The sequence below is a fragment of the Gopherus flavomarginatus genome, unplaced genomic scaffold (assembly GCF_025201925.1).
Source record: "Gopherus flavomarginatus isolate rGopFla2 unplaced genomic scaffold, rGopFla2.mat.asm mat_scaffold_216_arrow_ctg1, whole genome shotgun sequence".
Taxonomy (NCBI): domain Eukaryota; kingdom Metazoa; phylum Chordata; order Testudines; family Testudinidae; genus Gopherus; species Gopherus flavomarginatus.
The window spans coordinates 41,859-55,939 of NW_026114830.1; the positions used below are offsets into that span (position 1 = coordinate 41,859).

The 14,081-nt window shown below is 43.9% G+C and overlaps 1 long non-coding RNA gene across 4 annotated transcripts; it reads left to right on the plus strand.

Moving 5' to 3' along the window:
* The first annotated feature begins 2,319 nt into the window (after positions 1-2,319).
* Positions 2,320-4,895, plus strand: LOC127042079 (uncharacterized). 4 transcript variants are annotated; one of them, XR_007771830.1, is made up of 3 exons: positions 2,320-2,334; positions 4,280-4,404; positions 4,753-4,895. It is a non-coding gene; the product is annotated as an uncharacterized LOC127042079 (long non-coding RNA). The 4 variants fall into 4 exon arrangements; XR_007771832.1 differs by lacking the exon at positions 2,320-2,334 and adding an exon at positions 2,783-2,797; XR_007771833.1 differs by lacking the exon at positions 2,320-2,334 and adding an exon at positions 3,250-3,264.
* Positions 4,896-14,081: the final 9,186 nt, after the last annotated feature.

Below are 14,081 nucleotides of genomic sequence, written 5' to 3' on the forward strand. Positions count from 1 at the left end.
AGTGTCTTACACGCTCCAAATACACCTGTGGTGGTGTATCAGGAGTGGGGGAATCTGGACCTTCAGAAGAAGAAGAAGGGGTGGGAGGGTCTATTTCCCTTTCTTGGTTGGGGGGTTGTTTTTTTTAAAATAGCTTTGGCTTTTTTTATTCTTTTTGCCAAAAGCCTTCTTAACATTTTAGATTTTTTCCATTTTTTTTTCCAACCCCTTTTTACATTTTTAGGTTTCATGTGTAGTCACCCTCTTCCTTCCCCCTTTAACGCGCTTTCGACCTTTTCAATTAGTGCCCGGGTGTCTGCTATTTTTTGGTCTAAAACAACCCTTTCTTCTGGAAAATTTTGTTTTTGAAATACCTCAAGAATTAGCTTTGAAAACTTTTTATCTATTAAACGCTTTAAAGATGAACAAACACTAAACAGCTCGTTACAAGCAGCAACTGATGCGGCCAGCCCCACAGGAAGATTGTTATTTGTAGCAGGGGTTTTGCGGGTTCCGAAAGCTTGGGGGTTAACTTCTTCACCCTGCTCGAACCCACCCCTAGACACGGTTCCTTCTACAGAGTTGTTTATTTTTAAAGCTGATTGGGTCGGGGAGGCATAGGTCTGTTGAAAACGAGGGGCTTTACCGCCTCCGCCTCGCTTACTATGGTTTTTGAAAGTTGTAGAGGTAGCTTTGGGCGGTTCAAAAGCGGGGGGTCTGAGCCCCTTTCCCCCCGCCCTGAAAACGGATGCTGTTTTAGAGGTAGACTTTTTGGCCTTTTTTAATGCCGGCTGGTTTTGTTCAATAAGGGATTTAGACGTACAGGGCTGTTCAAAATCGGTGTGCTTAATACCCTTGCTTCCGACTGCAGCTGCCTCAGAGGGAAATTTTTTGCCCCTCTTTAAAGGTTGCGGGTTTTGGGCAATGAGGGATTTGGACGTGCAGGGCTGTTCAAAATCGGTGTGCTTAATACCCTTGCTTCCAACTGCAGCTGCCTCAGAGGGAAATTTCTTGGCCCCTTTAAGCGCTCTTCCCTTCAACATTTCTTCTTGAGGAATAACGCTTGATAAGTCTGCCGATACACATAAAAATGTTTTTTAGCACGGGGTTTGTTTTTTTTTTTACTAACAACAAACATGTCCCCCAAATATATATATTTTAAAAACGTTTTTGCAATAAGGGGGCTAAAAACCGCGTTTAAGTATAATGTACAAAATAAAGCGCTCTTTTAGTTTACCCCCCCCCTTGGGGCTGTACAACGGCAGCTTTTGTACAGTAAAACCTTTAAAAGTTTTTTTCCTAACAATAACAAACAAACCCCTAAAATGCACACTATTTCCAACGTCAATTTTTAAAAAACCACATATTTAAAAAACAGTTCACACCTTCCTCTGTAATTTCAGGAAAACCTATTGGGTGGTTTTGACTTCCATCTTGTTCTAAATTAAAAAAATAAAATTTTTTAAAACCTTTTTTTCTTAAAAATAAATTATACTTGTGTAGCATATTAATTGGCTTACCAAAATTTAAAGCTTCTAGCGCGGCATCTGGAATGTCAAGAAAAAAGTTCTCGTCCTATTCAAAAGAAAAAATGTTGGCTTTTAACTAAGCATAACGCTGTTATAATATCTTGGCGGCCCATACAAATTATAGTAAGGTTTCTTACCATGTTGTTGCTTCCCATAACGGTAGAAGTCTTGTATTAGCAATATTTCTTTAACAGCCTTGTTTAGTTTTTTGTTCCCCTATTTATAGGTTTAAACCTGCTTTTTTAAAAAAAAGGTTTTGCCCCCCACACCCAAAATTCTTTAAAAAAAACAGGGTGTGTAAAGGGCACTTTTCTAGGAAAAAAGGCGGGTGCAGTTTTGGGGGGCGCCAAATACTTTAGCTTTAATGGCTAACAATGTTGTTTTTTATAGTAAATGTGTTTAAACAGTTAATAAAAAGCCTTTGTAAATGGTAATATACCTATTTACAGCTTTGTAACCAAAAAGTTTTTAAAAACTGCAACCTGTATTTTTTAAATTTGTTATATGGCCTTGGTTTTTAAAACAAAACTGCTAATTTAAAAATAAACCACCTTGAACTTTTACAAAACTTATTTTACATTGTTAGTAAGTTAAAAAATTAGGTATTACTTTAAAAACACATTTTAAAACGGAATATAGCTTTTGTTACAGGGTTAAAAAAAAAGCCGAAGGCTCTGGCTGTTTAGATAAGGGCGGGAGGGGGGGGGAGGGGGGAGGGGGAAGGGGGGGGTGGTTGTCTTAGTCGGTTTTTTAAAAAAGGCGGGAAGGTTTTTGGCTACACACTTTAGCTTTTAAACTTTAATGGTTAAAAAGCTTAGTTTTAATAGTAAGTAAGTTAGTATGCTTTTTAATACCTGATCTGGCTATTTTTTGCTTTAAAAGAAGACCTTCTTATGTTTTGTTCTTTTTATTTTTAATTTACTGACTTACAGAGGCTGTTTTTGCTGACAGCCGCTCTGCTGCAAAAGCCTGCTGTTTTTACTTTAAAATGTGCTAACTTAAAAATAAACCACGTTAAACTTTTACAAAACTTATTTTACATTGTTAGTAAGTTAAAAAATTAGGTATTACTTTAAAAACACATTTTAAAACGGTAATTAGCTTTTGTTACAGGGTTAAAAAAAAAGCCGAAGGCTCTGGCTGTTTAGATAAGGGCGGGAGGAGGGGGGGGAGGGGGGAGGGGGAAGGGGGGGTGGTTGTCTTAGTCGGTTTTTTAAAAAAGGCGGGAAGGTTTTTGGCTACACACTTTAGCTTTTAAACTTTAATGGTTAAAAAGCTTAGTTTTAATAGTAAGTAAGTTAGTATGCTTTTTAATACCTGATCTGGCTATTTTTTGCTTTAAAAGAAGACCTTCTTATGTTTTGTTCTTTTTATTTTTAATTTACTGACTTACAGAGGCTGCTTTTGCTGACAGCCGCTCTGCTGCAAAAGCCTGCTGTTTTTACTTTAAAATGTGCTAATTTAAAAATAAACCACGTTAAACTTTTACAAAACTTATTTTACATTGTTAATAAGTTAAAAAAATTAGGTATTACTTTAAAAACACATTTTAAAACGGTAATTAGCTTTTGTTACAGGGTTAAAAAAAAAGCCGAAGGCTCTGGCTGTTTAGATAAGGGCGGGAGGAGGGGGGGGAGGGGGGGGAGGGGGAAGGGAGGGGTGGTTGTCTTAGTCGGTTTTTTAAAAAAGGCGGGAAGGTTTTTGGCTACACACTTTAGCTTTTAAACTTTAATGGTTAAAAAGCTTAGTTTTAATAGTAAGTAAGTTAGTATGCTTTTTAATACCTGATCTGGCTAGTTTTTGCTTTAAAAGAAGACCTTCTTATGTTTTGTTCTTTTTATTTTTAATTTACTGACTTACAGAGGCTGTTTTTGCTGACAGCCGCTCTGCTGCAAAAGCCTGCTGTTTTTACTTTAAAATGGTTCGCATTAGCCTAAAATTAAAAAAAAACAAACCTTTTTTTGTTACAACACGTTAGTTTTATAGCCCTAAACTGTTTTTGCACACTTACCTGTTATTAAAACACCTGTGCCTAAACAAAGGCTATGGGTCTGCAGGTTTCCTTTTCACTTTTATTTGTTAAATAGTAAAAAAAGCAATCTTTTCTCTAATCCACTAACTCACAAATACTGCTTAGCTAACAGGCGCTTTGCTTCTTTGTCTTTTTAATTTACTGGTTTACAAAATAAGGGATATATAAACCGCCTGTTACTAAAAAACCTAGGGTGCTTCTGTATAATTTTTTATTACAACACATACAAAAAATTGTTTTTTCGAGTCCTTATCCTTTTGCAAAACTTAATGTAATTGTAACTTCTGTTTGTTAAAAAGCACGAAAAAGAATTAGCCTTCTTATCTCTGATTCACTAACTCACAGAGGCTGCTTTGCTAACAGGCGCATTGCTTCTTTGTCTTCCTAATTTAATGGTTTACAAAATAAAAAATATATATACCGCCTGTTACTAAAAAACCTAGGGTGCTTCTGCATACTTTTTATTACAACACATACAAAGGGGGTGTTTTTTTTATTCCTTTGCAAAACTTAAGGTAATTTTAACATGTGTTAAAAATGGTGTATTAGTAAAAGCTTATGGTTTTAACTTTTATAAAAACTCTTTGTAAAAGGGCTACATGGCGGGAAAATGCTAGGGGTCTGTTTCTTTAGATAAGAAAAAAACAGTTAAAAGGGCGGGGGGAGAGAGAAGGGGAGGGGGAAAGGAGGGGGCTGGCTCTTGCTTAAACTCTTGAAACACTAGGATTGGTTGGTTCAGGAAAATGAATTCTATGACGCTGTTGTAAAACCACCTCTGATTGGGCCGATCCAAAAGCGGTGATAACAAGCTGGAGAGTGTCAGAAGCAGGAAATCTCCCTCATTCTACAGAAAGACGGGCAAAGGTAACAATTCTCTCTCTTTCTCTTTAATCCTACCCTGTGCTCTCTATCGTTGCTCTTTCCAAAGCGGACTCTCTCCTCGCTTTTCTTGTCTTGTAACCCGCCCTGCTTCTGAATGCTTTTTTACCCTGTGCTTACTAAACAGACTCTGCCTGCTTCTCTCTCTGTCTCATTCTGATTCCGCCGCGTGCTCTCTATCTTTGCTCTTTTTAATTAATCTACACTGATATTGAATGCTTTTTTACCCCGGGCTTACCAAACAGGCTTTCCCTTGGTCAATTTTCCTTTTAAAACTCGTTTTTTCTTAACCTGCATTGGCATTCACTAGTTTTAATGTGTTTTATTTACTAGGGTTAAACCAGAAAAGCTGCCTCGTTTTACAAAAAGACTGCAAAGGTAAACATTTTTTAATTTTACCCTGAGCTTTATTGTATTTTTCTTAGCCACTTTTTTATAGAGTTTTTACCCTGTGCTTACAAAACAGGCTTTCTCTTTGTCAATTTTCCTTTTAAACCTCGTTTTTTCTTAACCTACACTGCCTTAGTACATTTTCTTTTAAACCTAGTTTTTAATGTTTTTAAAAGCCTTTTTCTTAGGACCCCTTTATAGTTTTTGGCCATGTGCTTACTTAACAGGTTTTGCTTCAGTCAATTCCCCTTTTAAACCTAGCTGTATTGTTTTTAATATTACTTAATAATATTAAAAAGCTTTTTATAACCTATGTTGGCAGTCAAAAGTTTCAATCCCTTTTTTACCCAGGGCACCCCAAACAGGCTTTGCCTTGGTTAATTTTTTTAAACCTACTTTTTAAGTATTTCCTTATAGTTTTTGCTTATGTCCTTACAAAACAGGTTTTGCTTCACTTAATTATCCTTTTAAACTTAGTTTATAATGTTTTTTTCTTAACCTACATTGGTATTGAATACATTCCATGCTTTTTTATTCGGTGCTTAACAAACAGGTTTTGCCGTAGTAAATTCCCTTTATAAACCTAGTCTTCAATATCATTTAACTTTTCTCTTAATCCACCCTGATATTAAATACACTTCCCCTAGTCAAACACACACACACATTTTTTCAAAATGGCCGACAGCGCCTACCGAAACGGGGGGTGGGAAGGCGGGACAAAAGCCCTAAAAGGGGCGTGGAAACCTGTCAAAATTGCATGGTGATGAATACTATCGAGCTTATTATCACTCAAGTATTCATGTGAAACACTCAGATTTTACCTCCTATCAACACTGATATAAAATCCCTCTGATTTTCCACTTTCCTCTCTATAATTTGCAAAATGGATCCAAAATCTCTGATTTCCACCCTTTGTCTTTCATTTCTGAACACTGATCTGAAAGCTCAGGTTTTCCCTCTGTGTCATTATCAAATGTCAATTAACAATCCTCATAGACTCTAGGACTGGAAGGGACCTCGAGAGGTCATCGAGTCCAGTCCCCTGCCCTCATGGCAGGACCAAATACTGTCTAGACCATCCCTAATAGACATTTATCTAACCTACTCTTAAATATCTCCAGAGATGGAGATTCCACAACCTCCCTAGGCAATCTATTCCAGTGTTTAACTACCCTGACAGTTAGGAACTTTTTCCTAATGTCCAACCTAAATCTCCCTTGCTGCAGTTTAAGCCCATTGCTTCTTGTTCTATCATTGGAGGCTAAGGTGAACAAGTTTTCTCCCTCCTCCTGATGACACCCTTTTAGATACCTGAAAACTGCTATCATGTCCCCTCTCAGTCTTCTCTTCTCCAAACTAAACAAACCCAATTCCTTCAGCCTTCCTTCATAGGTCATGTTCTCAAGACCTTTAATCATTCTTGTTGCTCTTCTCTGGACCCTCTCCAATTTCTCCACATCTTTCTTGAAATGTGGTGCCCAGAACTGGACACAATACTCCAGTTGAGGCCTAACCAGCGCAGAGTAAAGCGGAAGAATGACTTCTCGTGTCTTGTTTACAACACACCTGTTAATGCATCCTAGAATCACGTTTGCTTTTTTTGCAACAGTATCACACTGATGACTCATATTAAGCTTGTGGTCCACTATGACCCCTAGATCTCTTTCTGCCATACTCCTTCCTAGACAGTCTCCTCCCATTCTGTATGTGTGAAACTGATTGTTCCTTCCTAAGTGGAGCACTTTGCATTTATCTTTATTGAACTTCATCCTGTTTACCTCAGACCATTTCTCCAACTTGTCCAGATCATTTTGAATTTTGACCCTGTCCTCCAAAGCAGTTGCAATCCCTCCCAGTTTGGTATCATCCGCAAACTTAATAAGCGTACTTTCTATGCCAACATCTAAATCGTTGATGAAGATATTGAACAGAACCGGTCCTAAAACAGAACCCTGCGGAACCCCACTTGTTATACCTTTCCAGCAGGATTGGGAGCCATTAACAACTACTCTCTGAGTACGGTTATCCAGCCAGTTATGCACCCACCTTATAGTAGCCCCATCTAAATTGTACTTTCCTAGCTTATCTATAAGAATATCATGCGAGACTGTATCAAATGCCTTACTGAAGTCTAGATATATCACATCCACCGCTTCTCCCTTATCCACAAGGCTCGTTATCCTATCAAAGAATGTTATCAGATTAGTTTGACATGATTTGTTCTTTACAAATCCATGCTGGCTATTCCCTATCACCTTACCACCTTCCAAGTGTTTGCAGATGATTTCTTTGATTACCTGCTCCATTATCTTCCCTGGCACAGAAGTTAAACTAACTGGTCTGTAGTTTCCTGGGTTGTTTTTATTTCCCTTTTTATAGATGGGCACTATATTTGCCCCCTTCCAGTCTTCTGGAATCTCCCCCGTCTCCCATGATTTCCCAAAGATAATAGCTAGAGGCTCAGATACCTCTTCTATTAACTCCTTCAGTATTCTAGGATGCATTTCATCAGGCCCTGGTGACTTGCAGGCATCTAACTTTTCTAAGTGATTTTTTACTTGCTCTTTGCTTATTTTCTCTTCTAAACCTACCCTCTTCCCGTGAGCATTCACTATACTAGACATTCCTTCAGACTTCTCAGTGAAGACCGAAACAAAGAAGTCATTAAGCATCTCTGCCATTTCCAAGTCTCCCGTTACTGTTACCCCCTCCTCATTGAGCAGTGGGCCTACCCTGTCCTTAGTCTTCCTCTTGCTTCGAATGTATTGATAAAAAGTCTTCTTGTTTCCCTTTATTCCCATAGCTAGTTTGAGTTCATTTTGTGCCTTTGCTTTTCTAATCTTGCCTCTGCATTCCTGTGTTATTTGCCTATATTCATCCTTCGTGATCTGCCCTAGTTTCCATTTTTTATATGACGCCTTTTTATTTTGTAGGTCACGCAAGATCTCAAGGGTAAGCCAAGGTGGTCTTTTGCCACATTTTCTATCTTTCCTAACCATTGGAATAACTTGCTTTTGGGCCCTTAATAGCGTCCCTTTGAAAAACTGCCAACTTTCCTCAGTTGTTTTTCCCCTCAGTCTTAATTCCCATGGGACCTTGCCTATCAGTTCTCTGAGCTTACCAAAATCTGCCTTCCTGAAGTCCATTGTCTCTATTCTGCTGTACTCCCTTCTACCCTTCCTTAGAATTGCAAATTCTATGATTTCATGATCACTTTCACCCAAGCTTCCTTCTACTTTCAAATTCTCAACAAGTTCCTCCCTATTTGTTAAAATCAAGTCTAGAACAGCTTCCCCCCTAGTAGCTTTTTCAACTTTCTGAAATAAAAAGTTGTCTGCAATGCAGTCCAGGAACTTATTGGATAGTCTGTGCCCCGCGGTGTTATTGTCCCAACATATATCTGGATAGTTGAAGTCCCCCATCACCACCAAATCTTGGGCTTTGGATGATTTTGTTAGTTGTTTGAAAAAAGCCTCATCCACCTCTTCCGCCTGATTAGGTGGCCTGTAGTAGACTCCCAGCACGACATCACCTGTGTTTTTTACCCCTTTTAGCCTAACCCAGAGACTCTCCACCCTTCCGTCTCCTATGTCCATCTCCACCTCAGTCCAAGTGTGTACATTTTTAATATATAAGGCAACACCTCCTCCCTTTTTCCCCTGTCTATCCTTCCTGAGCAAACTATACCCATCCACACCAACATTCCAGTCGTGTGTATTATCCCACCAAGTTTCAGTAATGCCAATAATGTCATAGTTGTATTTGTTTATTAGCACTTCCAGTTCTTCCTGCTTATTACCCATACTTCTTGCATTTGTATAAAGGCATCTAAGATACTGGTTTGATTTTGCCTCCCAGCTTTGCCCTGACCCTCCTTCCTCTCTGCCATTATAGCCCGTGCTCCCTCCTGCTTCCAACCCATCTCCCAGGTCTTGTTCCCCACTTTCCTGTGGGCTTTGCTCACCTGTCCCCGTCGAACCTAGTTTAAAGCCCTCCTTACCAGGTTAGCCAGTCTGTGCGCGAATAAGGCCTTCCCTCTCTTCGAAAGGTGAACGCCATCTGTTCCTAGCAGTCCTTCCTCAAGTAGCATCCCGTGGTCGAGGAAGCCAAAGCCCTCCTGGCGACACCATCTTCGCAGCCAGGCATTCACCTCCACAATGCATCTGTCTCTGCCCGGACCCCTACCTTCAACAGGAAGAATCGAAGAGAATACCACCTGCGCTCCAAACTCCTTAACCCGTACTCCCAGAGCCCTGTAGTCACTCTTGATCTGCTCAGCATCACACCTCGCAGTATCATTTGTGCCCACATGGATGAGTAGCATGGGATAGTAGTCAGAAGGCCGGATAATCCTCGACAAAGCCTCTGTAACGTCTCGGATACGGGCCCCTGGCAGGCAGCATACCTCCCGGGATGAACGGTCAGGGCGACAGATGGGTGTCTCCGTCCCCCTCAGCAGAGAGTCTCCAACCACCACTACCCTACGTTTCTTATCAGTGGTGGCAGCAGACCTCCCAGCCTTAGGGGTACGAGGCTTCACCCCCTTAACTGTTAGTGGTGATTTCTTCTCTCCTGTATCTTTTACCACAACAGGAGGGTTCGCAGCAGTGGTGGAGCACTGCCCGCTGCTAGAAGTACCCAGCTGGCTGTGTCCACCCTGAGCCTCCTCCTCCACTGGTGTGTCAGGTACACCCTGAGGCATCTCCTCTTCCACTGCAGAGTCAGTAGTCCCGTCAACTGGGACAGCACCATCAGCTGTCTCCACATGGATACTGTCCAGGAATTGCTCATGGACATAGATGTTCCTCAGCCAGGCCACCTCCTCCTGTAGCTCTCCCACCTGCTGCCTGAGAGATTCCACCAGTAGGCACCTTTCACATTGGATGCCACCCCCAGCCTGGATATCAGTAAGTGGAAATTGCAAATTACAGTCTTTGCAAGCCCACACCAGAATCTGGGTAAAAGCATCCATGCTTTGGTGCTCTGTCTGGCTACAGGCGCAGGTGGAGGAGACAGAAGCAGTGCTGGCACAGGTGTTACGGGTCCTCCTCACCATTTTAAGCCTCCCTCTGTCAAAGTCTCAAATTCCTGTCTACAGCTCTCTGTCCGCTCCTCTTTGCTGTGAACAGAAAGGTTTTCGATGTGGCTCAGGTTATGGGTTCAAGGGACCAATGGGTCACAGATGAGACCGACAAGGGACCCCCCCTCCCTTCCTACTCCCCTTCCAAACTCCCTTGCAAAACTCCCTGTTAGCAGCTCCTGTTCGCTAAGCTCCCTGGTCGCTTGTGCGCAGCTTTATAAAGCCCTGGCCTGAGTGAATGCCCCGCCCACTGGTTAAGGCTCAGCCAATTACCAGAGGCTTCTAGCTTTCAAACCTTCCTAGTAGCTCCACCTCCAACTGCCAGCTACAGCACACGGTCCTTCAAACAAACAAACCAAACAGACTGACAACACAAGCTCAGCACACAGCAAGTAACCCCCAAACACACACACAAACCCAAACACTGCAGACAGTCACTTACCCCACAGATGCTGTCTGTGCTCCTCCTTCACCTTGAGAACTCCCTTGCAAAACTCCCTGTTAGCAGCTCCTGTTCGCTAAGCTCCCTGGTCGCTTGTGCGCAGCTTTATAAAGCCCTGGCCTGAGTGAATGCCCCGCCCACTGGTTAAGGCTCAGCCAATTACCAGAGGCTTCTAGCTTTCAAACCTTCCTAGTAGCTCCACCTCCAACTGCCAGCTACAGCACACGGTCCTTCAAACAAACAAACCAAACAGACTGACAACACAAGCTCAGCACACAGCAAGTAACCCCCAAACACACACACAAACCCAAACACTGCAGACAGTCACTTACCCCACAGATGCTGTCTGTGCTCCTCCTTCACCTGGAGAACTCCCTTGCAAAACTCCCTGTTAGCAGCTCCTGTTCGCTAAGCTCCCTGGTCGCTTGTGCGCAGCTTTATAAAGCCCTGGCCTGAGTGAATGCCCCGCCCACTGGTTAAGGCTCAGCCAATTACCAGAGGCTTCTAGCTTTCAAACCTTCCTAGTAGCTCCACCTCCAACTGCCAGCTACAGCACACGGTCCTTCAAACAAACAAACCAAACAGACTGACAACACAAGCTCAGCACACAGCAAGTAACCCCCAAACACACACACAAACCCAAACACTGCAGACAGTCACTTACCCCACAGATGCTGTCTGTGCTCCTCCTTCACCTGGAGAACTCCCTTGCAAAACTCCCTGTTAGCAGCTCCTGTTCGCTAAGCTCCCTGGTCGCTTGTGCGCAGCTTTATAAAGCCCTGGCCTGAGTGAATGCCCCGCCCACTGGTTAAGGCTCAGCCAATTACCAGAGGCTTCTAGCTTTCAAACCTTCCTAGTAGCTCCACCTCCAACTGCCAGCTACAGCACACGGTCCTTCAAACAAACAAACCAAACAGACTGACAACACAAGCTCAGCACACAGCAAGTAACCCCCAAACACACACACAAACCCAAACACTGCAGACAGTCACTTACCCCACAGATGCTGTCTGTGCTCCTCCTTCACCTGGAGAACTCCCTTGCAAAACTCCCTGTTAGCAGCTCCTGTTCGCTAAGCTCCCTGGTCGCTTGTGCGCAGCTTTATAAAGCCCTGGCCTGAGTGAATGCCCCGCCCACTGGTTAAGGCTCAGCCAATTACCAGAGGCTTCTAGCTTTCAAACCTTCCTAGTAGCTCCACCTCCAACTGCCAGCTACAGCACACGGTCCTTCAAACAAACAAACCAAACAGACTGACAACACAAGCTCAGCACACAGCAAGTAACCCCCAAACACACACACAAACCCAAACACTGCAGACAGTCACTTACCCCACAGATGCTGTCTGTGCTCCTCCTTCACCTGGAGAACTCCCTTGCAAAACTCCCTGTTAGCAGCTCCTGTTCGCTAAGCTCCCTGGTCGCTTGTGCGCAGCTTTATAAAGCCCTGGCCTGAGTGAATGCCCCGCCCACTGGTTAAGGCTCAGCCAATTACCAGAGGCTTCTAGCTTTCAAACCTTCCTAGTAGCTCCACCTCCAACTGCCAGCTACAGCACACGGTCCTTCAAACAAACAAACCAAACAGACTGACAACACAAGCTCAGCACACAGCAAGTAACCCCCAAACACACACACAAACCCAAACACTGCAGACAGTCACTTACCCCACAGATGCTGTCTGTGCTCCTCCTTCACCTGGAGAACTCCCTTGCAAAACTCCCTGTTAGCAGCTCCTGTTCGCTAAGCTCCCTGGTCGCTTGTGCGCAGCTTTATAAAGCCCTGGCCTGAGTGAATGCCCCGCCCACTGGTTAAGGCTCAGCCAATTACCAGAGGCTTCTAGCTTTCAAACCTTCCTAGTAGCTCCACCTCCAACTGCCAGCTACAGCACACGGTCCTTCAAACAAACAAACCAAACAGACTGACAACACAAGCTCAGCACACAGCAAGTAACCCCCAAACACACACACAAACCCAAACACTGCAGACAGTCACTTACCCCACAGATGCTGTCTGTGCTCCTCCTTCACCTGGAGAACTCCCTTGCAAAACTCCCTGTTAGCAGCTCCTGTTCGCTAAGCTCCCTGGTCGCTTGTGCGCAGCTTTATAAAGCCCTGGCCTGAGTGAATGCCCCGCCCACTGGTTAAGGCTCAGCCAATTACCAGAGGCTTCTAGCTTTCAAACCTTCCTAGTAGCTCCACCTCCAACTGCCAGCTACAGCACACGGTCCTTCAAACAAACAAACCAAACAGACTGACAACACAAGCTCAGCACACAGCAAGTAACCCCCAAACACACACACAAACCCAAACACTGCAGACAGTCACTTACCCCACAGATGCTGTCTGTGCTCCTCCTTCACCTGGAGAACTCCCTTGCAAAACTCCCTGTTAGCAGCTCCTGTTCGCTAAGCTCCCTGGTCGCTTGTGCGCAGCTTTATAAAGCCCTGGCCTGAGTGAATGCCCCGCCCACTGGTTAAGGCTCAGCCAATTACCAGAGGCTTCTAGCTTTCAAACCTTCCTAGTAGCTCCACCTCCAACTGCCAGCTACAGCACACGGTCCTTCAAACAAACAAACCAAACAGACTGACAACACAAGCTCAGCACACAGCAAGTAACCCCCAAACACACACACAAACCCAAACACTGCAGACAGTCACTTACCCCACAGATGCTGTCTGTGCTCCTCCTTCACCTGGAGAACTCCCTTGCAAAACTCCCTGTTAGCAGCTCCTGTTCGCTAAGCTCCCTGGTCGCTTGTGCGCAGCTTTATAAAGCCCTGGCCTGAGTGAATGCCCCGCCCACTGGTTAAGGCTCAGCCAATTACCAGAGGCTTCTAGCTTTCAAACCTTCCTAGTAGCTCCACCTCCAACTGCCAGCTACAGCACACGGTCCTTCAAACAAACAAACCAAACAGACTGACAACACAAGCTCAGCACACAGCAAGTAACCCCCAAACACACACACAAACCCAAACACTGCAGACAGTCACTTACCCCACAGATGCTGTCTGTGCTCCTCCTTCACCTGGAGAACTCCCTTGCAAAACTCCCTGTTAGCAGCTCCTGTTCGCTAAGCTCCCTGGTCGCTTGTGCGCAGCTTTATAAAGCCCTGGCCTGAGTGAATGCCCCGCCCACTGGTTAAGGCTCAGCCAATTACCAGAGGCTTCTAGCTTTCAAACCTTCCTAGTAGCTCCACCTCCAACTGCCAGCTACAGCACACGGTCCTTCAAACAAACAAACCAAACAGACTGACAACACAAGCTCAGCACACAGCAAGTAACCCCCAAACACACACACAAACCCAAACACTGCAGACAGTCACTTACCCCACAGATGCTGTCTGTGCTCCTCCTTCACCTGGAGAACTCCCTTGCAAAACTCCCTGTTAGCAGCTCCTGTTCGCTAAGCTCCCTGGTCGCTTGTGCGCAGCTTTATAAAGCCCTGGCCTGAGTGAATGCCCCGCCCACTGGTTAAGGCTCAGCCAATTACCAGAGGCTTCTAGCTTTCAAACCTTCCTAGTAGCTCCACCTCCAACTGCCAGCTACAGCACACGGTCCTTCAAACAAACAAACCAAACAGACTGACAACACAAGCTCAGCACACAGCAAGTAACCCCCAAACACACACACAAACCCAAACACTGCAGACAGTCACTTACCCCACAGATGCTGTCTGTGCTCCTCCTTCACCTGGAGAACTCCCTTGCAAAACTCCCTGTTAGCAGCTCCTGTTCGCTAAGCTCCCTGGTCGCTTGTG